This window comes from Chiloscyllium plagiosum, chromosome 36 (genome assembly GCF_004010195.1).
Source record: "Chiloscyllium plagiosum isolate BGI_BamShark_2017 chromosome 36, ASM401019v2, whole genome shotgun sequence".
NCBI classification, from domain to species: domain Eukaryota; kingdom Metazoa; phylum Chordata; class Chondrichthyes; order Orectolobiformes; family Hemiscylliidae; genus Chiloscyllium; species Chiloscyllium plagiosum.
Window position 1 is genome coordinate 2415529 of NC_057745.1, and position 22239 is coordinate 2437767.

Here is a 22239-nt window from a genome sequence, read left to right on the forward strand (position 1 = left end):
ATTTTGTTTCTGTTTTCCAGCATCTGCAATTCTTTTTTTTGTTTAGTAAACCAGATGGCTTTTTCTTCCCAAAAATTGGCGATGATTTCACGGTCACCATTCGATGCTCGATTCCACGATTTCATGAATTCAAATTCCACCAGCTATTGAATCTGGATTTCCAGATCATTACCTGGATCTCTGGATTAACAGACGAGTGATAATATCACGAGACCATTACCTCCCCTTTTGTGTTAAATAGGATTACAATTCAGGCTGCTCTGAGCCACAGTTGTGTGGACATTGGGTTAACATTATGGGCAGGATGTAAAAACCACCAGAAATTCTGGAGCCTGAGGGTGGGGGGAATTGAACCATTCATTCGTATTGATCAACAAGCCCCAGCACTGAAAACAATTCAAAGTGAAGTTAAACTGTCCTATCTCTCCCATTCAATATGTTCATAGATGATATCATCTCAGTCTCAACTCCATTTTCCTGCCCATCCTCTATTACCCTTCAACCTATTACTAATTAAAAATCTGACAAGCTCTTCTTTAAATTTACTCAGTGTCCCAGCATCCACCGCACTCGGGGAGAGTGAATTCCACAGATTCACAGTCCTTTGGGAGAAGTAATTCCTCATCTGTTTTAAATCTGCTACCCCTTATCCTAAAACAATGACCTCTCATTCTAGATTGCTCACAAGGGGAAACATCTGCTCCACATCTACTGTATCAATCCCCTTTAGCATCTTACAGACCTCAATTAGATGTCTTCACATTTGTCTACGCTCTAGCGAGTATAGGCCTAAACTTCTTCATTGCTCCTCATAAGACAAGCCTTTCCTCTCTGGAATTAATCTAGTGAACCTTCTCTGATCTGTCTCCAATGCAATTACATCCTTCCTCAAAGTCAGAAATCATACAACACCATGTTATAGTCCAACAGGTTTATCCTTCATCAGGTGAAGCACGCAGTACTCCACATGTGGTCTCACTAATGCCTGTACAATTGCAACAATAACTCTCTACTCTTATACTTCATTCCTTTAGCAACAAACATGAAAATTCAATTTTACATCTTTATTATCTGCTGTACCTATACCCCAGCATTCTGGGATTTATTCAAGAGAATGCTCAAATCTCTCTACACAAAGGCATTCTGAAGTTCCTCTGGATAACCTCACACTTTGCCACATTAGAATCCACCTGCCAGACTTTGGCACATGCTCCTAATCTCTCCATATCCAGTTGTAAATATCTTATTTCTTTATTATAAGTTACCTTCTCACCTAGTTTAGTATTGGCTATAGTACATTCTGTCCCTGCATCCAAATCATTAATATCGATTGTAAATAGTTGGGGCTTGAGGACTAAAACCTGTTGCACCCCACCTGTTATTGCTTGTCAACCAGAAAAAGATCAATTTATCCCAACTCTCTGTTTTTGTTTGGTTAGCCAATGCTCTATCCAACCTACAAATTACCGCTAACCCGTGTAATCTTATCTTGCATACTAAATTTTTGTCTTGCATCATATCACATGTCGATATCTTTCTCCAGTACATTTCACCTCTCTCAGCATGTATTCTCACCGCAAATTTCATAACTAAGACTAATCTATCTCTGGTGAGATTACCTTTCAGCTGGATAAACTCATAGGTTTCAGCTGGAAGTGTCAGTGTTGTCACATTCTGATCAATTGTCTTCCTCTCCCTCGAGCTCTGGTGTTGAACACACATAAACAGTATTAAAATGGGACTCAAAACACGTCTTCAAATGCTTCAAAACATTTGCTGTCTGAGCTTTCTGCTGCTCAGTGCAAACTGGGCTACAGTACAGCTCATAGAACTCTTTCCCCAACATTGATAACAGAGTTGTAACTCTTACTCGCTCAGTCTTTGTATTTATTTCTGGAGCAATTTCATTCTTTTGCTACTGAAACTGGAACAAATTCCAAATCTGCCTCTTAGTGCCTTTCATTTCCACAGCAACAGGAAATAGAGTCATAGAGGCATCGAGATGTACAGCTCAGAAACAGACCTTTTGATACGACTCGTCCATGCCAACCAGATATCCTAAGTTAATCTAGTTCCATTTGCCAGCATTAGGCCCATGTTCCTCTAAAACCTTCCCGTTCATATACCCATCTAGACGCCTGTTAAATGCTGTAATTACAGCAGCCTCCACCACTTCCTCTGGCAGCTCATTCCATGCATGCACCACCCTCTGCGTGGAAACGTTGCCTCTTAGATCCCTTTTATATCTTTCCCCTATTACCTTAAATCTATACGTCTAGTTTTGGACTCCCTACCCTGGGAAAAAGTCCTTGATTATTTACCTTATCCATGTTAATGATCCATTAACCAGCCTATTCAGCCTATTCAGCCTCTCCCTATAGCTCAAACCTTCCAACCCCGAGCACATCCTTGTAAATCCTTTCTGCACCCTCTCAAGTTTAACAACATCTTTCCTATAGCATGGAGACTAGAATTGAACACAGTATTCCAAAAGTGGCCTAACCATTGTCCTGTACAGCCACAACATGACCTCCAAACTCCTATACTCAACACACTGACGAATAAACGCAGGTTTACCTGTCTGCCTGTGACTCACAGATAGAATGGAAAACTCAGCCATTCTGGCTCACTCAGCACTTTAGAGTGCAGATTATGATTTTAATTCTTCCTTGCTGCATTTGTTTGTAACAAGTGGTTCTGTTACAACCCTGAAAATGCAATCTCAGCTTCACTATTCTAAAGATATGTTTCATTTAATAAGTTTAGCGGTTACCACAATGAAAGTGCAAGCTCCGGCATATAGGCAAGCCAATAATATGCAATTGCCTTGCTGTAAACAGCCTGGAAGGACAAAGGCAGCAGATACAAGGGAACACTGCCAGCAGCAAGCTCCCCTCCAAAAATGGAAATGTATCATTGTTCTTTTGGTGTTACTAGGTCAAAGTCCTGGGGCTATCGATCTAACCTCCTTAACAGTGTTTGAGGGGTGGACTTTAAAAGTTGACCCTGTCAGTGAACCTCCATTATGTGAATCATTAAACAATATATAGCAGCACCTTCACCACACAAACTGCAGAGATTTAGGAAAGTAGTTTATCCCCACCTCTCCAAAGGAAACTAAGGATGGGTGACAAACAACCCTCCCAACAATAGCCATCCCCTGTCTATTAATACAGAAAATAAAGTTAACTTGTTAAAAATATGTTACAATATTCATGTGTGATTTTGATCCTTAGTCCTGCCCTACCCACTGGGTTATTTGCTTTAACTAAACAAGCTGCATGTCCACATTAGAGTTGCCAATCCTCTAGGATAATCATGGAATCTGTTGGAAATGAATTGTTAATCCCTAACCCTGACTACACTCTTGGCTGAATGTGAGACACCCCATGTGTTAGGTGGAAGATTAATAATGACATTCTTCCCTAGAACCAATACTTATTACTCCATCGACAGCCCTCAAAAAGATTATCTGGTTAATATTGCAGCCTGTGGGATCTTGCTATGCACAATATATCAGCTGTGTTTCCACCATTACAACAGTCATTACGCTTCAAAACACACGTCTTTGGCTGAAAAGCACATTTTTGGACCTCCTGTAGTTGTGAAAAGTGCTTTATAAATACAAATCTTTCTTTTCTCACATTTCCAACCCCCCCCACTGACTGTCAAAAGGTGACTACAGTATTAATCAGTTTAATGCTGTATCCTACAGGTAGTAATCCTGTTACTATTTGTTGAAAAATAACTAGAAATTCCCTGGGAGGTCAGGAGTTAAAATCTCCAGGAACATGTTTGTACAGAGTTGGTAACCCGAGTGTATTTGCCAGCTAGTGTTTTCTGAGTGCTTCTAATCACTTCAAATGTATTTTTATCTCTGCTTAATTAGCTGATTAATTGTGTTTTTGTTGGTTGCTGTGTTTAATATTTGCTGCACAGCTGCATTAACACTGTTTGACTAAGTGGAAGACTATCTACATAATCCATGACAACTGAGAATGACAGTGTTGGCCCATATAATTATACAACTGTTGCAATGAATTCTTGATCTGGGCTGACAGTGTTGACATTTCATTGTGGAAATTCATAATACAGTATGGAACACCATTTGAACAGCATGATATAATCTTGTTTAGAATCCCATGCAATTATTGTAAGGTTTGAGAGTGAGCTGCTAAAACATTTCTCGATTAATGTGAGACTGTGTAATTTATTCTGTCATCGTGTCTGCTATTTTCACAGGCACAGAAGTGGGGAATATTCCATTTTATCTTTAAACTGAGTGTTTTTCATGTGCTGAGCTCTCTCAATGAAAATCGTGCCTTTAGCTAGTTAGGAGAGATGATTGCCAAATAGTTTTATCACTCGACTATTAATCTATGTTCTGGGGACCTGAATACAAATCCTGCCATGGCAGATGGTGGTATTTAAATTCAATAAGATGTGGAATTAAGCATCTAATGATGCCCATGAAACTATTGCCGATTGTCGAGAAAAACCCATCTGGTTCACTAAACAAAAAAAAAACCCAAAGAACTACAGATGTTGGAAATCAGAAGCAAAGTCAGGGATTTCTGGAAAAGTTCAGCAGGTCTGGCAGCATCTGCAGAGAGAAAGCAGAGAAACTCAGTGCTGAAGAAGATTCACTGGACCTGAAACGTTAACTCTGTTTTCTCTCTGCAAATGCTGCCAGACCTGTTGACGTTTTCCAGCAATTTCTGGTTTTGTTTCCTCTCATTCACTTGCGTCCTTTAGGGAAGGAAACTGCCATCCTTATTGGTCTGGCCTCCATGTGACTCCACACCCACAGCAATGTTGTTGACTCTTATCCTCTGAGCCATTAGGGGTAGGGCAATGTGTGCTGGCCTAGTCAGCAATGCACACATCCTGTGGCTGAATAATAACAAAGAGGCACCCAACTGTGAAAGTCTCCCTCCTCTAAGAATCCGATCTCTTGGTCCAAAAGATTTGGTCATTTGCCCCAATATCTCTTTATGTGACTCACTATTATAAGCTTACAATAACCCTGTGAAGCATCTTGGAGTGTCTGACAATGTTGGAAGGTCTACATACAGAGGAGCCTCAATTGTCTGGCATTCGATTAGCTGAATTTCAGATTATCCAGACTAGATCACTAGGTCCCGATACTTGTCTAACAATGTTATCTGGCATCGATTAACTGGCCGAAATACTGCCCACCTGTGTCCATTGGATAATCGAGGTTCCACTGGAGATGCAAGTTCTTGTTGTGTCTTATTTTGGTGCCCTAATAGCCTTCATTTAGAAAATTCAATTGCCGTAACTGGCCATCCCTTACTGGTGAAGGTTCTAACTCAGTCCGTCACTGACATCTTTCTGATCAAGTCTCCTCTGTACCCTGCCAACATGCCTACTCTATATCTCCCACAACCTCTTTCTTCATATACCCCTTCATCTAGATCCTTTTGCACTACCCCACACCAACTCTTCCTCAACCCATTGGCCTCCCTCTCTTTACCAACTACTCCATCCCTTAATAGAATCCTTACAGTGTGGAAGCAGGCCATTCAGCCCATCAAGGGCACACTGACCTTCCGATCAGCATCCCACCCAGACCCACCCCATCCCTGTAACCCTGCATTTCCCATGACTAACCCACCTAGCCTGCATAACCCTGAAAACTACGGGCAATTTAGCATGGCTAGTCCACCTAATCTGCACATCTTTGGACTGTGGCAGGAAACCGGAGCACTCAGAGGAAACCCACACAGACACGGGGAGAATGTGCAAACTCTACACAGAGAGTCATCCGAGGCTGGAATTGAACCCGGGTCCCTGGCGCTGTGAGGCAGCAGAGCAAACCACTGAGCCACCCATGCAGACTCCCTCACTCACATTCTCACACCCCACCCCACAAATCCATGCTTTTCTTCCATGCTTTTGTAACAAATGAATAAAAATAATTCAAAGAAAACGCTGAAACACACTTTCACCAAATATTTTAACAAGATCTGACAAGAGGGGTGAGCTATGTTAATGATGATAAGTTCTATTTTGCACAAAATTGTTCAGAGCGAATGCCCTGACGTAAGGGGCAGTTGTAGCTTTAGGAAGGACCTTGGTATTGCCACCATTAGCATTCGCTTTTCTCGAAAGAACACTAAGTTGTCCGTTGATAAGTCACAAAATGCAAAGCTGCTGAGGGATCTCTGGCAAGAATGTCTTATGGGTTGTCAGGGTATTTAATTTGATGTCAGCTGCAAAGGCCTTTATCAGCACAGGCTGCACTGTATAATCTTTTTACAAAACAGGTACATGAGTGCCAACCTCAATGAGCTTTCTTTTTTTCCCCCTCTCACCCTCTCTTTCTGATCCCTGGCTGATGGCTTCTGCTTTTTATTTGATCTTCTTATTCTAATGTCTTTAATCCACTTGAGGCGATCTCAACAAACATTGCCTCACGGTGATTCTTATTGGCAAATTAAGCGAAGGCTCCAGCGTTGTATTCCCAGTGGTGGGTGTGTGCATAACTGTGATAATGGAATTGGATTCACAGACTGTCTGCTTCAGAGAACAATGGTGGGAGGGGAGAGAGAGCCAAAACCTTGAGAATTGTCCTCACACAATAATCCTCTCCCCTCAAATGTCGCCTGGCCTCTCTCCACTAGCCCATGGCTGTTCACGGAGATTAATATTTTTTACAAAAAACAAAAATCCACTCGGGTGCCTGTTTGCACAGAGTGTTTTGATGCAATACTTCGCCGTTGCATCCTGCTTTCCCGCTCCAGTAATCTTCAGGCTCAATCACTGCTGCCATGTTTAATGAATTAATAAAAGTAAACGTGGCCAGTCTTGTGGGAGGGGTGGTGTGGGGAGGGGAGGGGGAGACAGGGAGTGGGGGATGCGCTGCTGCAGAATCTTAATGAGTACCACAGGGAATTTTTACCGTGGGTTTATTTTTCCACAAGTCTCTCACAACTCTAAATCACTGTCACGCAAATGAGCTGCTTGCCGCCATGCCGTTGTGTTTTGGTCCAGATGTGTGTCGTTTCACAGCCCCTGACCACAGCACAGTGCACCTGCCTCTCTCTTCTAATGCAGCAGATCATTTGCCAATTTGTCATATTTATTTTTGGACAGCCTTTACATTTGATGCACAGAGGCTAGAGCTTGGTGCTGATGTAAGCAGTGGCTTCTATATGATAGATATAGCACTCATTACTGAATAATTCATCATCATATTAATGACTTCAGATAAGGTCTCTCTCGCTCTCTCCCCGCCACTTGGGAAAAGTTTATTATTCCTTGCAATGAAAGGATAGTGTACAGATAAAAGATAATTGCCTGGCTTGACTCCTCCATTGATATGAAAATAGGATTTAAATTATTCACTTTAGTTTAAAGGTTAGTTGAAGGTTATTACATGAAGAAAATCATTCTTCATAACATCGCTGGCTGAAATGAGACAGTCTGAAAGGCCTAATTTGCACTGCATTGCAGAAGCTGGCTGTTGTGAATAAACTGAGAGCCCTCGAGAGAGTATAAGCTGGAAAAAGTCAATTATTTATAAGCAAATTATAGCTGGCTTCTCACATAAAAAAACACAGTTAGGCATAAATAAAGCTGCCTAGTGCCGAACAGTAAGTATTTGCCTTTGTTATTCAGTTATTATGTGTAAGACTCTTTCTGTGTTAGTCTCAAGAGCCATAATAGTGGGAATTAAAAGGGTCAACATTTATCGGAAAGGTTGTTTAGTAGGGCCGTGTATTCTTTGTCTTTTCTACACAGATCTGAATCCTTTGATGATTTTGCAGCCAGTTATTCTTTTCTCACTACTTAATGCACTACAGAGAACCTAATCTCTCCCTCTCTCACGCACACACACCTTCCAATGGGAGCCACTGCTCAGTGATTTATCAGAAAGGACTGTGCTTGATTTCCACATGCACCCCAGTCACACAACACTGAGCAGATTGTTGTAGCCATTCCCCAAACATCATGCATACTGAAATCAGCTAACTTTAAAAACATTTATTCAGAGGCCAGTCCAATGTTTACACCCCATCTCTTTTTGCCCCGTACAAGTGGTGCTGAGCTACAGTCCATGTGCTATCAATGCCCCTTAGGGAGTTCCAGGATTTTGACCCAGTGATGGTGAAGGATCTATTTCCAAGTCAGGATGATGAATGGCTTGGAGGGGAGCTCGCAGAGGGTGATGTTCCCATACATCTGCTGTCCTTGTCCTTCCAGATGGAAGTAGTCACAGTTTTGGAAGGTGCTGACTAAGGACCTTGGTGAATCTCTGCAGTGCGCCTTGTAGATAATACATACTGCTGCTACTGTGGGGGTGGTGCTGGAGGTAGTCAGTGTTTGTGAATGCGGTGCCAATCAATCGGCTGCTTTGTCCTGGATGGTGTCAAGCTTTTTGAACGTTGTTGGAGCTGCCCTCATTCAGGCAAGTGAGGAGTATTCCATCACACTCCTGACTTGTGCTTTGTAGATGGTGGGCAGGGTTTTGGGGAGTCAGGAGGTAAGTAACTCAATGGAGGATTCCCAGCCTGTGACTTGGTCTGGGTTCTCCATCCAATGGAAGGTCAATAACATGTTTTCTACCTCGAGAGGAGCTTCAGATCATAATAGAGGATCAGCAAGAGATAGAGAGAGAGAGAGAGAGAATTCAAAATCGAGACATTCTCCGTACAACTTATCAAAGCCTTAATGAAAAATTAGATCCAACAGCTTGGTATCCACATCTGAGGGGGTCCCTGATCCCCTGCATAAGGCTGTCAGTGGTCGTTCACATACCCAAAGGCAGGTAAATAGGGGGGCCCTTGGCCTAACTGGAAGCCCACCAGTGAGTTCCAATTGGGGTCCATAAACTAGGCCCATAATAGGCCTGACTGGCATTCCCTTCTGCTGGTGACCCTGCAGTAATGCCGAGGAGTTGGGGCAAGACTGATGAACTACTATATCAGTTTGTGAGTCTAATTCTCAGCCTAGAGCTGAACATGTGTTGCTGGAAAAGCGCAGGTCAGGCAGCATCCAAGGAGCAGGAGAATCGATGTTTCGGGCATGAGCCCTTCTTCAGGAAAATCAGGAAATTCTCAGCCTATCCCACCTCAGATCCTCGGCCCCAGTGATGGCAGAAAATCTCAAACTTCCTGATAGCCAAATGCTCAGGTACTTACTGCCTTGAGCAGTCCTGACCTGGATCAAATAGAATTGTTGAAATGTTATCCTTGCTTTGAAGAAGGAAAATTGACCTTCAAAACCAGTTTTACCCTTTTTTAAAACTGCAAAATCCTATTAGCACACACCACAATTTGACAGGAACACTACCTTACAGCACTGTATATCTGAGAGATATATTTTAGATGCAACTCAGGTTAAATTTGGAGCTGTGTGTTTTGAATTGCTCTTTCATTTTATCTCTGCTTTCATTTCTTGAAGTCTTGTCAGGTGAACATCCTGGGAATAAGCCGTTATGAGAGTGCAAATGACTTGAGCTTCCTCAGTATTTATTTATTACCTGAACATTATTGCCTGTAATTTATACCGTACATGAAACTCCCAGCCCATCATCCTCTCACTACATTCACTCCTGTTTTATCAGCACCCTTGCTGTGTTTAAATTGATTTGTACTGTGCCTGTTTAAATTGACTCCAGGGATAATGGAAATGCTGAATAGTTGGCCTGCTTTTCTTGAAATGCAGGACTGTCATCTCAATTTGCAGGATGAATTGGAATTACAAATGCACCCCTCCTTGGTGTAGTTTCTGTGCCACCTATGAATGCCAACATAGGAGGTATTGTGGGTCTTGCTCACAACTACTCAAGGAGCCAGGACTGACAGAGGATGGGAGGGTTGCAGAGTGTTAAGACCATGGGCACACTGCAGCGTTGGCCAGCTACTGTGCTTCCCTCCCTCCAGTCTTGATGGCACTTATGAGAAGGTCCATATCCTAAACAAAAGCAGAGAGTGCTGGAGATTATCAACTGATCTGGAAGCATTTGAGAAGAGAAAAACAGAGTTAACATTTCGAGTTCATTATGATTCTTATGCAGAAAATATTCAATTCCAAAGAAGACTCATATTGGACTCTGAACGTTGGCTCTGTTTCTCTTGGTGTTGGTGCTGCCAAACCTGTTGAGTTTTTCCAGCATTATGTGTATTTGTTTCAGATTCCTCTTGCTTTTATCTCTGTCCATCTATATTTATCTCCAGCTCAATAAAACCTATTCAAAGGTGTTATTACACAGCTCTGGAGCAGGTGGGACTTGAACCCAGACCAAGATTAGTGTTGTGCTGGAAAAGTACAGCAGGTCAGGCAACATCCGAGGAGCAGGAGAATCAACATTTCGGCTCCTTGGATGATGCCTGACCTGCTGTGCTTTTCCAGCACCACTCTAATCTTGACTCTGATCTCCAGCATCTGCAATCCTCACTTTCACCTTGAACCCAGACCTCCTGGTCCAGAGTTAGGGGCACAACCACTGTTCCACAAGAGCCTTATCTCTGTCGATCCTGTTGGTCTGGAGGCTAGGAGTGGGATCAGAAATGGATTAATGTTGATTCATGGTTAAGAGCTTCTCAAGCAAGTTTAATGGTGAAATTAAAATCTTACATAAATTGCAGACTAAAACCAGACAACTTGCGAATTCAAGCTCATGATTTTTGATTAAACACTGGTTTATAAAACTGAAAGTTACCAACAGGAATCCTAATGGACAAGCTTGGATATACTTGCGTGACATTTCTCTTTCTACGTGTTTACTGGAAATGTTAAACTAATATTTCATGTGTATTAAGTCTGTAATTAAAGCCAAGAATATGCTTTGTATTGGTTTATTAATAGGGTGATGTACAGATTAATCTTAAATCATCAAAACAAAAATATAAGAATCAAAACAAGAATATTGCAATTGCCAAAGTCTTGAAATCTTCTTTTCTAACGTTCTAGCTGAGATTCCGAAATACAGAGACTTCCCTGATTTTGACTCAATTAATCTTGTAACTCCTGGGCCTTAATTAATGAAAATGTTGCCCTTTTTTGTTTGTAGGCCAGCATAGTTTCGATTTCCTTGCTTCTTATAAAGTGTGCAGTGATTTTATAAACACGTCCACCAGAATATCTGTCCTTTTGTCAGTGCAAAGTCACATGAAGTGGAGCACAGACATACTTTTCACTATGACAACTTTAAGGATGGGCCCTTCAAAAGCTGCATGCCTGAATGGAACAATCTATCATTGAACCTCTTGGACCAGAACTGCTGGCTCAGTCAAGTACTATCTGATAACTACAGAGGGTTGTGAACACAGCCCAGTCCATCACCCAAGCCAACCTGCCAACTGTTGACTCCATCTACACTTCTCACTGTCTCAGAAAGACCCTTCCCACCCCAGTTATTATCTCTTCCAAGCTCTTCGGTCAGGCAGGATCTTAAACACATGCATCAACAGGTTAAATAACAGCTTCTTCCCCACAGTTATTACACTGCTGAATGGGCCTCACTAACTTCAAATCTAATATTGACCTTGTTCTTTGTGACAATAGTAAATCAAATAAAATAAAATCAAAGCAGAATCACAGACTTTTTATTTAGTGCAAATGGAAGCCATTCACTTTATCATGTCTGCACCTGTCAGCTCGAAAGAAGCATCTCACTTTGTGTCATTTGCCTGTCCTTTCCCCATAACTCTACTCACATTTCAAATAACCATCCAATCCCCTTTTGAAATTCATGTTTGAATCTGCCTCCACCACAGCGTCAGATAGTGCATTCCATATCCTAACTTCTCAAGTAGCAACATTTTCTCTCCATTTATTCTGTCCTAATTTCCCTTGATTTTGAACACTTCAGTCAGATCTCCACTCAAACTTCTCTTCTCCAGGGAGAACACTCCCAACTTTTCCAATGAAGTTCATTGGATTTGTTTTTGTCAACTATTGTTGAGTTATTTTTCAGAAAGACAACTTTTTAAATAGTCCATTATTAAATGGGCACTAACATCAATGAGCACTTCCAAAAGACTGAAGCTTACTGAAGGATCCAAACGCCTTGTGTTGTACAATATGGGAGTGACACTATGGCTCTCATGGATTCTGAAATGTGGACAGCCAAGCCTCTTTTTAACATGAGTTTAGAGTCTTCACAACAGACAGCATGGCTGACAGTGGTGGAGTGATAAGAATCAGGGAAGCTGAAATCACCAGTATTAAATGATCAGAGTGCTGTTGGGCTGGAGGAGATTACAGAGAGAGTGGGAGGACTGATGTTGTGAAGGGGTTTGGAAACAAGGATTGGAAAGGGAGATCTTGATTTACTCCACCTGGTAATCAAGTGGCCCAGGCTAATAACCTGGGAACATGCAGACATTAGCAGATTTAAAATTCAATTCATAAATCTGGAATTGAAAGCTCAACTTAGTCATGATTGGCTGTTGTAAAAATCAATCTGGTTCCTTAATGTCCTTTGGGAAGGAAATCTGCCATCCTTACCCAGTCTGACCTACATGTGACTCCAGATTCCCAGCACTGTGGTTGACGCTAAACTGCCCATTGACTTTACCAAGCAAGCCGGTCAGTTCAAGGGATGGGCAGCTAGTTCTGGCCTTGCCAGTGACACCCACATTCTGTGGAAGAACTCAGGAAAAAATGCCCTGCTGCTATTGAACCTTTTGATACATTGTTGGAATAGCTCCCACTGGACAGGTTTGTATTTGTGGAACCAGTTTTATTGTTACAACCTCTTCCAAACATAACTTCTCAGCATTGTTGTAGCTGATTACAGCAGGGACCGAACTTTGAGAAAGTATTTCCTTGGCTGGGAAGCAAGCTGGAACATTGTATGAGCAATTAACATACAGTGTGCCCTTAAGAGGCTTCAAAGCAGCGATTCTCAAATAAAAGTCGAGACTGAGGCTCATAAGAAAAATACAAGAGCAGATACTTCAAAGGCTTGGCCAATCAGGTACAGATTAAGAGCATGGGCAGGTTTAGGGATGGAATTCCAGAGTTTAGAGTCTTCACAATGGCTGACAATGATGGAGTGATTAAAATCAGGAACACAAAACTGCTATTTTAAAATCAGAGAAGGGTAAAAATGAATAACTGTCCAGTCCCTGATACAGCAAAGTTGACCTCACTGCTGTGCTTGTTTTAACTTGTTTGATGATGGAATGGGAGAGGGGTTTTTGTACACCAAGGTGGTTGGAACCAGGAGGATCTCCCACTGCGAAGAATGTGTTGTAAAGAACCTTGGTGGCAACTATTGCAGCCAGGAGTTACTAACTGGAGAAAGGCGATAGAGGTGACAGCTCCTGTGTAATAGTCGGATACTATGGTAACTAACAGCAACATCATTAGTTGTGACATGGTTTTGTCAGAAGAAGATAGAACAAATACCTGAGAACGTACAGTCTGACAGAAGCTCTCTCCCACCCTCACTTCAATGTCAAACTGAACAAAGCTTATTCTAAGAAAACATAAGAAACATAGAAACTAGGAACAGGAGTAGGCCATTCAGCCCTTTGAGCCTGGTCCACCCTTCAATAAGGTCACAGCTGATCATCCAACTCAGTCCCCTATTCCCACTTTCTCCTCATACCCTGCGATCCCTTGATCCCTAAGAACTATATCTATCTCTTTCTTGAAAACATTCACTGTTTTGACCTCAATTACTATCTGTGGTAGAGAATTCCACAGGCTCACCACTCTCTGGATGAAGACATTTTTCCTCATCTCAGTCCTAAATGGCCTCTCCTATATTTTCAGTCAGTGGCTCCTGGTTCTGGACTCTCCAGTTTTTGTGACCATCCTTCCTATGTTCTCACTGTCTTGTCCATTAGAACTTTATAGCTAATATTAAAATCACTCCCCCTCCTAATATTCTAAACTCAAGTGAATACAATCCTAACCAATCCAGACTTCTCAATATGTCAGTGTAGCCATCTCAGGAATGTCTACTCACTGAGTGTAGACCTGACCATGATTAATACATGTCCCTTGGGCATCACCAGTCCTCTCTGCAGCCATTTGCTAAGACGTTCCCACAAGGATACCCCCAGGCTCTTTGGGGAGCTTTGATGAAGTGTCCCTACACTCAAAATGTTGACTCTGCTTCCTCTCACTCTACAGATGCTGCCAGACCCACTGAATTTCTTCAGTATTCGCTGTTACTGTCCCAGGCTCCTTGGCTCTGTTCTCCAGATGCTTCAGGAATTCCACAAGTCAGGATCAACAAGAAGGTGTCATCACCAAGATAAAAAGCACTTTCAACTTGTCAGAGAGATTTGATTCTCTAGAAGCTGGTTTGTACAGGGCAGCAGTTTCCCGGCAAACATGCCGATCTGCCTTTGTCCCTGTGGGCGCACCATGCCACCTTCACCCATCTCAGTGCCTCGGGCTTGGTGAAGGGAAATGTTGGCCTAACCCCACCCTTTCCAATCACCATTATTAGCAAATGTGATGTGCATTTGTAGAAGAAATGTAAGAATGCACAGGGGCATTTGATGATGACCTTAATTCTACTTTCTTATGATAACTCTCAACTCCACAGTCTATCAAAAATCTGTGTAACTTATCCTTAAATTATCCCAGTCTTCACTGCTCTCTGGGGAAGAGGATTCCATTGACTATTGACCCACTGAGGGAAGAAATGTCTCTTTATTTAAATCTCAAACGGGAGACTCCTATTTCTTAAACTGTGCCTCCTGATTGTGGCCATCCAGTCAAGTCCCCTCAGGAGATTAAATGTCTTGATAAGGTCACCTCCTATTCTTCTAAGCTCCAAAATAGATGTGAATGGTATAACCTTTCCTCATAAGACTATCCCATTATCCCAGGAATCGGTCGAGTGAGCCTTCTCTGAGCTGCTGAATCAGTGGTATCAAACATAGTCGTGATGATTTGTGCAGTTACATAACCTCCTAGAATTCATCACACAAAGGATGTTGGCTGATTGGGTAAAGTAACCATGGGGAACTGCACCAACAGGGGAGAAGGAAGATTAATTGATGTGAGAAAAGAGGTTATTGATTCTGGGTGTCATTGCTGTTTATCTGAAGGTGAGTTGCTTTTTTCCAATAATCGTAGAATTGTTTGCCTTCAGAATCCTTAAGTGCTTTCTTTGAAAAAAAAGTAACTCCTCTATCTGTTAAAAAAATGTAACTCCTCTATCTGTTAATCTTTATCGGCTTCTAGTTTGAGAAAAAAAGTGAAAAGATTGCACATCAGCTGTGGGCCCATGTATCCTTTCCATCATCATTTAGTACAACTTGAGAGTTTCTTAGTGGGTGTGAAATGAATTTGGTCTGAAAATGTCTTTCAGAGGATGTGATTCACTTGCTGACATCGCAACAGCTCTGGTCCTGATAATAATCACCACCTACAACACATGAGGCAACTGAAAGGGAATGAATCCTTGTTAATTGAAAAGGGAGCTTGAGAACACTCGCTGAATACTTAAACCAAAACCTTGGCAATCAAGGGTTTCAATGGCAAGGTTGATATCTCAAGTTAAAAACACTTTGTTGCCTTGCCATGCAAATGTTCTAAAGAGTGCACTCAGTTACAGAGAACATGTTTCACCCCCAACACTGACATCGTGTTACCCAAATCTAATATTTGTTAATTTCCCAAATTTCCACTTCTCTGCCATTGGCCACTGTGCCATCAGCTGACAAGGTCTGTCATTTTGAAATGCTATCCCTAAACATTACTGCCTCAATACCTGTCCCTCGTCTTTGATGTTTCTCCTCAACCCCTACCTGTTTAGCCAGGTTATGGCCATTTGTACCAATATGTCTTTAAGTGGCTGGCCTATTGAATATTGGTTAATGAGAATTTGGGAGAGGGATGGGCAGGGTGAAGGCAGTCCGGGGTTTGGGGGGGGGGGGGGGGGGGGGGTCAGGGGTGCAGAGCAGTGTGGGACTTGGGATGGGGCCGGTTGGGGTTAAAGGGGCAGTGAGAGTGAGCAGGGTGGGGTTGGGAGATGTCCCAGAAGCAGAGAAACTGGGGTGGTGGGGAAGTGGGGGCTTTTTCAACAAAATAGCTGTGAGTAATGGGATAGCAATTGGTGGATATTTCTCTCTTGTCTCCTGTGACTGGATGTTAATTTAAGTTAAGGCTATAAGTACAACTTTAAAAAACTTTACATCGGTCATTAATATGTAAGAATTACAAAACTAAATGTCTTTGCTTGATAGAGTTCAATGGTTCTGACATAAACAAAGAACAAGATTTTTCTCATCTAAACTCCAGTAAGAGGAAGGTTATAATGAAAGTGAGCCATAGAGTCATTGAATCATGAGACGTATAGCACAGAAACAGACCCTTTGGCCCAACTCGACAAAATATTCCAACCCAATCTAGCCCCATTTACCAGACTTGACCTATATCCTTCTAAACCCTTCCTATTCATATAGCCATCCATCCATATTGTATGAGGTATGCATGGGGAGCTCAGTCTGTGATCCACACATACTGTGTGATGTGGTCAATGCTACATACTCCCAGTGGTCTGGATGATAATGCCTGTAAGAGGTGCCTTTGGCTGGAGCCAGGCCCAACTATGGGGTTTGGAGCTTGAGCAGAGGCTTTGGGCATGATTCACGAAGCTGAGGGGATCATGGATAACACACTTCAGGACACGGTCACCCTGCAGCTTAAAGAAATGCAGCCTTCCGTAGAGAGGGAATGGGTGACCTGTCAGAGCTAAAGCTGTGACACTATGTGCTCGAGACAGAAGAAGACGTGTGGAAGGACAGTAGGGTTGGGGAATTTGTTAGTGAGATGCTTACATGGTCCTGGATCTGACTCCAGGATGGTATGTTGACTCCCACATGCCACAGTTACGGCTACAGGGCATTCTGAAAGAAGAAGGGGAACAGACACATGTTGTGGTCCATGTTGGGATCAATGACATAGGAAGGAATAGAAGTGAAGTTCTGTAAGCAGACGTTAGGGAGCTGGCAGGACATGGTAAAGTGGGACTTGAAAGGTAGTAATCCCTGGATGACTCCTGAGGCTGCGCAATAGAGAGTATATGAATAGGGAATAGAGCAGATAAATGTGTGACTTGCGAGAGAGAGCAAGGGGAAAGGCTTTAGATGCTTAAGACACTGAGATTATTTCTAGGTGAGGTGGGAACTGTACAAGTTACATCTGAACAGGAACAAGACCAACATTCTTTCAGGGAAAGCCAAAAGAATGTGAATGTTAGAGATCAGAAACAGAACAGAAATTGTTGGTCTGGCAGCATCTGTGGAGAGAAATCAGAGAGTTAACGATTCAGGTCCAGTGACCCTTCTTCAGAAGTGAGGAAGAATCTTCTGGAGGAACGATTCTGAGGAAGGGTCACTTGACCCAAAAAGTTAACTTTGATTTCTTTCCACAGATGCTGCTAGACCTGTTGAGCTTTTCCAGCAGTGTCTGGTTTTGATTCTCACAGAGAGGTTTGCTAACGCTATTGAGACAGACTTAAACTAGATTGATAAGGGATTGGATCCTGATATATGTTTAAAGGTGAGGGAACTTCAGATAGAATCAGAAGTTAAACCAATAGTGAGTCTGGATGGCAGAGGAAACCGAGGCTTGATAAAAAAAGAAATGAGATGAATAAGGCTAAGTATTTTAATCCAAGGTGCATAAGGAATAAAATAGATGAACTGAAGGCACAGGTAGACATGTGGGCATTTGATATCGCAGTGATGACTGAAACTTGGCTGAAAGATGGACAGTCAAGATTAGAGTGGTGCTGGAAAAGCACAGCAGGTCAGGCAGCATCCGAGAAGCAGGAAAAATCAGGAACGGTTCCTGATGAAGGGCTTTTGCCCAAAACATAGATTTTTCCTACTTATCTACTGATATAAGCTTCTTCTCGCCAAAATGATTGGTTGATCACCAATTTCCTCTAAGAATAATTAGCTGTAAATTCTATTGTTGGTTGCTCTGACTCATTAACACATTTTTGTGAGTAGCTGTTTGATCTCCTACTGCTCTTTAAGTCTGTCCTACTTCTGTATATGTTCTGGAAGTGATCTACTATTTTGCAGATATAGTATTCTTTTTCAATTGCTGGGCATTACTTGTGCTTGTAATATTTCCCTTGCTTGAAGCGTTGACACTGACGCTTGGTATCTGTTATCCGACATACTCTCTGCACTATCCTCTCATATGTACTTTAATGGCTTTTTATACTTTAAGAAGTAAATATACTCTTCATTGGTGATAAAGTTGATCTTCTCCTCTTGGAATTTCTCTGTGGTTCTCTCGGAATCCTGCTTCTAACATCATCTGAGTGGCTTTACCCAATGTCAGCTCTTCAACTCCCTGGCAAGATGATGGAAGATTAGGACGCTCTACCTGGAGCTCCTCTACTCCACCTGTTCTTTTCCTTTTTTCTCTGTTTTTAAACAGACCCCGAGCAGCGTGAGGGCAAGTGAGTCTTGGTGCAGTGTGAGGAGTAGCAGGTCCAAGTGCAGTATGAGAGGAAGTGAGCTCTGATAACCCGTCACTCCTCATTGCTTAACAAGAATCTATCTTCCTCTACCTTAAAGATATTCAAGGACTCTGCTTCTGCCATTTTTTCCGAGTGTAAGTTCAAAGGATTCACTCTCAGACTCCTTAGACAGCACCTTCTAAACGTATGACCACTACAATTGAGAAGGATAAGGGCAGCAGATACAACGGAACACCAGCACATGCAAACTCACCCAGAAACCACTCATTATCCTGACTTGGAAATATTTCACCTTTCCTTCACTATCACTGAGCCTAAATCTTGGAATTCCTTCCCTAAGAGCATTGTAAGTCTACCTAAACCACATGAACTGCAGCAGTTGCAGAAGGCACCACTTTCTCAAAGAGCATCTAGGGACAGGCAGCAGCACCTACATCCTACAAAGAAATTGTTTAAAAATGTCCTTGAATCGAATGGTCTGTTAGACTGTTGCAACAACTTAGTCTGCTGCAGACTGCTTGGTTGTTCAATAATGGAGTTTCCATTCTGATTAAATTTACAAATAAGGAGCAACAGAGCGACTTGATTGTTCAACTCTTTAATTTTGTCTGCAGGAGTTGTTTATTAAAGCTGGGATTGTGTTTTTTTATCTACATTTTTCTTGACTATTGCTTTCGAACATTCAACAGAGGGAGCTGTTACATTGCAGAATCCTTGCCATCCTCTTTAATACAGATTCAGGGGCATTGGGTCATAAGGAGTACATCTCATCTGGTTCCTCCAGTGGTGCAGCACTCACTTGGTCCTGGGTGGGAATCTCAGCCTGGGTTCTTGTGCTAAAGTCCTGCTGTGGGGCTCGAGCCTGTGACATTCTGAGGTCACGATTCGGAGGTGCTGGTGTTGGACTGGGGTGGACAAAGTTAAAAATCACACAACACCAGGCTGATGAAGGAGCGTCGCTCCGAAAGCTAGTGTGCTTCCAATTAAACCTGTTGGACTATAATCTGGTGTTGTGTGATTTTTAAACATTCTGAGGTGGAATTGACATTGGCAGAGTCCCTGGTCCCATGGAGAGCCTGTTGAGATCAGAGAAAGCACAGACAATGACTCAGAAGACCTGGAAACAGCATGGGCTGCTGACCGGAAGGGAGCAGTGCTGGGATTTTCCTGTGGGTCTTGAAACTTCGGAAATGAAGTGTTGGATAATCAGGTGAGTCAGCTCACAGATAGCAGGCACCTGTTACTTATCTCCTCTGTGACACTAAATGGAGAAACACTGTAAAAACGTTTGCAGTCTCTCATATTCAGACTTTCAAAAATCTCCCTTGGAGTAATTTGCAGTTTTCTTGTTATTTATTAGATTTCCACTGTGAGAAAAACCAGGCTTCAAACTATACAGCTCAGCTATGAACTCAGCAATGTCCCGGTTATGATATCAATTGTTTCTTTTAATTGTACACATTATCACAGCATTTCCCCACTTGCCTGAGGGTTACCAACCTTCCAGGATGGTCTTGCAGACTCAAGTTAGACATATCTCCAGGATACTCAGTGAACAAAAGCCCAAGAAATAAATAACAGGATTGTTTATACGTATTTAATTGCGTTTTAACATTATTGAATGATACAGCAAAGAAGGAGGCCATTCAGCCCACTGTATCCCTGCTGGCTCTTTGTTCAGACTGTTTAGTTAGTCTAACTGCCCTGCTCTGCCTTTATGTCCCGATAACTGCCTTCCCTTCAAAGATTTACCCGCACCTCTTTTGGGAGTTGCTCCGGAATCTGTTTCTGTCAGGTAAATATAACATTGCCATAGTCTTACCATTCTCTCACAACTGAGAGGTGATTAGTAATGGATTTGACCCGAGGGTCACCGTACCTCAGTCATGGGGAGAATTTGAGAAAGAAAGTTCTTCAAGGTGACCTCAACTGGTCCAGGAATTAAACCCAAGCTAGTTAATATCACTCTGCATTACAAACCAACCAACTGAGCTAACCAGCCCCTGTAGCCTGGATCTTAAATACTGTTAAAATGTATTCCTGGCTGTCACTGGCTGGGTCAACATTTAGCAAACGTTCCTAATTGCCCCTTGACATTATGGTGATGAATCACCTTCTTGAAGCATCACATTTAATTAATTATGGGAAGATCCACAATGCCTTTGGGAGATAATTCCAGGATTCTGACTCGGTGACACCGAAGGAATGGCAATATACTTCTAAGTCAGGATGGCGGGTGGCTTGGAGAGGAACTTTCGGGGGTGGAATTCTCACTCTGTAAAAATTATTTCCTCATGTCATCTCTGGTTCATTTGTCAATCACCTGAAATCTGTGTCCTCTTGTCACCCATCAAGCTGACAATGAAAATAGTTTCTCCTTCAAAAACCTTCACATGTTCACAAACACTTCCATCAAATCTCTTTTTAACCTTTTCTTGTCTAAGAACAAAATCATCCAGCTTCTCCACTCTTGCCATAGAACTGAAGTCGGAAGAGTCATAAGTGATACAGCATAGAAACAGGCCCTTCAGCCCACCATGTCTGTGCGAACCAACAAATATCAAACTACACTAATTGCATTTACCTGCACTTGGTCCCTAGCCTACTATGCCTGGCATTTTAAGAGCTAATCTCGAAGTTTCTTAAATATTGCAAACATACGTACCCCCACCACCCTCTCTGGTGGCATATTCCATGTTTCTACCACCCTCTGGGTGGAAAAAACGTTTTTCTTCAAATCTCCACTAAACCACTTGCTCTTCACATTAAACAATGTCTTCTGGTCTTAGACACCTCTGCCATGGGGAAAAATTTCTCAGGATGTACCCTGTCTTTGTCTCTTATGACTTTGTATATCCAAATTAGATTACCCCTCAGCCTCTCCTGCTCCAAGGAAAAACAATCCTAGCCTACCCAGTTTCTCCTCATAACTGAGCCTTTCCATCCCAGCCAACATCCTGGTGAATCTCCTCTGCAATCTCTCCAGTGGAATCATATCTTTCTGATATTGTGGCAACCAGAAATGTACTTTATTAAGGCCTTTGACAAGATCCCACATTGAAGGTTGATCCAAAAAGGTAAAAGCCAATGGGATCCACAGCAAAAGGAAAACTGGATCCAAAACTGGTTTCAAATCAGAAGCAAAAAGGATGATGGTGGAGGGTAGTTTTTATGATTAGACGTCTGTTACCAGCAGTTCAGCACAGGGATCGGTGTGGGTCCTTTGCTGTTTATGTATATTAATAACTTGGATATGAATGCAGTATTCCACCTGTGGCCTAATCAATGTTTTATAAAGTTGCAACAAGACTTCCTTGTTCCTATATTCTAAGCCCCAACTAATGAAGGCAAGCATCCTGTGAGTTTTTTTCCACCACCTTGTCTTCCTGTGCTGATACCTTGTATACCAAGGTCCCTTTGTTCTTCAGTGTTCCCTCAGAATCTACCATTCATTGTGTATATCCTTCCCTAAATTGACCTCCCAAAAGGCATCGCCACACACTTATTGGGATTAAATACCATCTTCCATTGCTCTGCCCAATTTATAAGCTGATCAATATCGCCTGTAACCTGAGATCATGCTCCTCATGATCAACAACACCACCAATTTCCACGACATCTGCAAGCTTCCTGGTTGTACCTTTTGCATTCACCCAGACCAACCAACCCAACCACCCTGTAGCTCAACATTTCAATTCCCCCTCCCACTCCACCAAGGATATGCAGGTCTTTGGACTCCTCCATCGTCAGACCACAGCGAAACGACGGTTGGAGGAAGAACGCCCCATCTTCCGGCT